We start from the raw sequence: 3,174 nt of genomic DNA on the forward strand, positions 1-3,174 counted from the left end.
AAAGAGTGCATGCATTAAACAGTGTTTAAATGTCTTAGCAGAAGAAAACCTCAATTAATTTGGTTTTATGACACTCCTCAAAAGCAAAAATGCTGCAAATTCTCCTTTGAAATTTGCTATTACATGGATATTCGATGCTAAGAAATTTGTCATACTAATGGTAATTTACATTCTGTCCAATCAGTTACTTGTTTTTAGAGCACTTCAAATGTTTCATCAAAGTTTGACTAAACCAGTGGCTCTGTTATGAAGAGGTTACCCAGAGAACTCACGACTTTACCACTGTATAGATTGGTAGGTTTGTAAGCCTGATAGACTATGTGCCTATTTTAGGATCTTCTGCAGACGACAGCTTGATCTGCAAGGAGAGAGAGTACATGCAAGATCCAGAGCACAAAAATAAAAAAGTTTTGCTCCATTTCAATGTTCTTTATATTTAGAAAACCAAGAGTTGTCTGGAGACCTGAGTTTGTCGGACTGCTGGCATCCCTACCTAAGAGTTGATGAGAGAATCCAGTAGTACTAATTGGAAATACTGTATTTGATATGTTCACATATTTAGGTCAGCCATGCATCATCTTTTCCATAGTACATCTTATTTTTTCTCCCAGTGGAGACCTTCCGTGAATTTTTGTTGAATGAGATCTCAATGTGGTAAATGAGTGAGTCATTGTTTTAATGTGCCTAATCATTAGGGGCTGCATAGGAAAAGGAGAGAGGTTCATTGCAATATACTGGGTGGTGAAGGGCTTTGAACGGGGAGGTTGGGGCTTTTGGGGGCAGAGGAATGAGGACCATCTGATGGGTGTGAATGGATATGGTGCTTTGGGATGATGTATTACAAGGTATAGAGAGCTCTGGGTCAAAACATGGTGATGGGGAGATATGAGGACCAATTCTTTTCCAAAACATCTTTTTTTGCTTTGAGAATGTAAGAGCTCTAAGGATACAAAGTTGGATGTGGCAACCGTGACTGGGAATCCCATATAGGAGAAGAAGGGTTGCAGTCTTATCACAAAGAAAATATTTGGTGATTATGTTAGCTGGTATATTTGGAAGAGATGACAATGAAGAAACAAAACCACCAACAACAAAAAATGAGAATGTGATACATTTTCTTCTTTAAGCTTAAGAAATGCAGACCTTCCTGCTGTGCTTAGATATATAAATTTGCTCTCACTGAGTAGGAAAAGGAGACACATGGGAATTAAGTGCAAGAGGAACAAGTATATTAACTCCTTCTTCTCCAAATCTAAACCTACCCTGCTGATTGATTTTTAAAAGGGACAGTAAAAATGTCCTTGTTTCTGGAGTTTTCATTTAGTGTTAATTGAGCACTTTTTTTGTTTCCTAAAATGTGTTGACACTGTAAATATGTAGAAAACTACTACATTTATCAAGTCATCATGATACCAAAATCACCTGGGTAGGTGATTAGGTTAGTTACAAATTTTTTTTTTATTTGACAGCTGAAAATGATAGCCCTATGATTATCTGTATTTAAAAAAAAAAAAAAAAAGAAATAATTTCTCTACACAAGTTACATATTGCGCTTTTTAATTTCCCTGATTTGTACCTCTTAAGTTCCATCTGTTGTTCTGAATTTTGTTTGAGGGGAATGATGAAAACTTTCCTTCTGAGGTAGACCAGAGTCTGTGTTCGTGGACTGGTTGCCAAGTCTTGTCCTCATGACAGTAAACAGAAACGTTAGATCAGAGTGAGAATCCTTTGTAATTCTCTAAGTATGTAAAATAGATGGACAAATGGAACTGAGAGACTGGGGACTTAAATTCCAACAAGTCCCATCTTGCATATATAGGATTCAGTAACTATTCTTCTCTTTTTCCTTTTAGAAGTGTATGATTCAGTTCTAAAGATACACTTCGAAAACAATTTTTAACTTACATGCTAAATGTTCTGTGATATTTTCATAAACAAAATCATTTTCCAACAAAGTATTGCTTGTTTTTTTTAAGAATGTTTTTCATAGTTTCATAATTCTAAGAGTACTTTACTTTCCTGTGTACTGAGCCTGAATCAAAGAGATATTTGCTTCCAATAACTTCGAGTATTTAAGCATAACTTGCATTTCATGACTGTAATTTTGCTCTTGCCTGAGTTGGATACATCAGCAAAAATATTAATTTTGTTAAGGATTCTATTCAAGAAGGCATTAATATCTATTTCTGGAAAATTAATCTTTCTGTAAGAAATGGACAGTGATTTTGGTACAGATGCAACATAGTATTTTTCATAAAAGTATGTTTCACTTTGGTATATTTCATTGTAATTTTTTAAACTTCTTTCTGTGACAGCTTTTTGGAAAGGCTAAGAAAGAAGCTAAATTTGGGAAATCTTTGAAGATTCATTTAAACATATTTGAATTATTATTTTTAGTAACAGATTAGCAATGCTTTTGCTTTCTTCGCTTTCAGTGTTCAAATTGGCAAACGAAAGTTGGTCGTAAAAATGATAATTTTTTTCTTTAATCTTATATTAAATATTTGTATAATAATCTCCAGTTCAATCAAAAGTTCAAAAAGACTTAGAAATAAAAAGTATTTTAAGTGGTCATTGTGTTTAAAGACAATAGAAAGCAGAAAGCTTTAAGCACCCCAGATGAAGTAATAGGGTACATTCTGTAGACAAAAGTTGGACTCATAGTTAGGCTTTTAATAATGCAGTAAGACATTATTAGAAAGACACTCATCAACAATGATAACGTACTTTGGACTTAATAGTTATCAAAACCCACAGAAGTTCTTTCAATATACCCACAGAAGTTACTTGGATATAACAGTATTAGAACATAATTTATTTTTATACTTTTTTTTCCCCTGAGAATGACTGGGTAATTTATTTTAAAGAGTATTAAAAGAGGGCAAACCCCAGCATTTGAAGAGACATTTTTTTGTTTGAAGGATGTTTTGCATCACTGACATTTAGTTCCTATTTTCCAAGAGAAAGAAAAAGATCAGGTATTTATGGTCACTTAAAAAAGACTCACTGCAGTATTAGAAAACCAGAACTGAAATACCTTCTCTGCAAACCGCGTGTTTTCTAGGCATAGAGGATAAAAACAGGATATTTCTTTAAAAAGATTAAAATGCTTGAGAAACTAATTTAGCAGGGTTGGAGTTGAGGCTTAAGACAGAAAGAATGACAATTTAGAGG

At 33.7% G+C, this 3,174-nt stretch overlaps 1 protein-coding gene across 1 annotated transcript in view; it reads left to right on the top strand.

The window, feature by feature from the left end:
- JMY (junction mediating and regulatory protein, p53 cofactor) overlaps positions 1–3,174 on the top strand; it is a gene marked incomplete at its 5' end in the record, with an annotated part of 66,572 nt that overhangs the window by 33,453 nt on the left and 29,945 nt on the right.

Source organism: Egretta garzetta, unplaced genomic scaffold, assembly GCF_000687185.1.
Source record: "Egretta garzetta isolate BGI_Z169 unplaced genomic scaffold, ASM68718v1 scaffold424, whole genome shotgun sequence".
Classification (NCBI taxonomy): domain Eukaryota; kingdom Metazoa; phylum Chordata; class Aves; order Pelecaniformes; family Ardeidae; genus Egretta; species Egretta garzetta.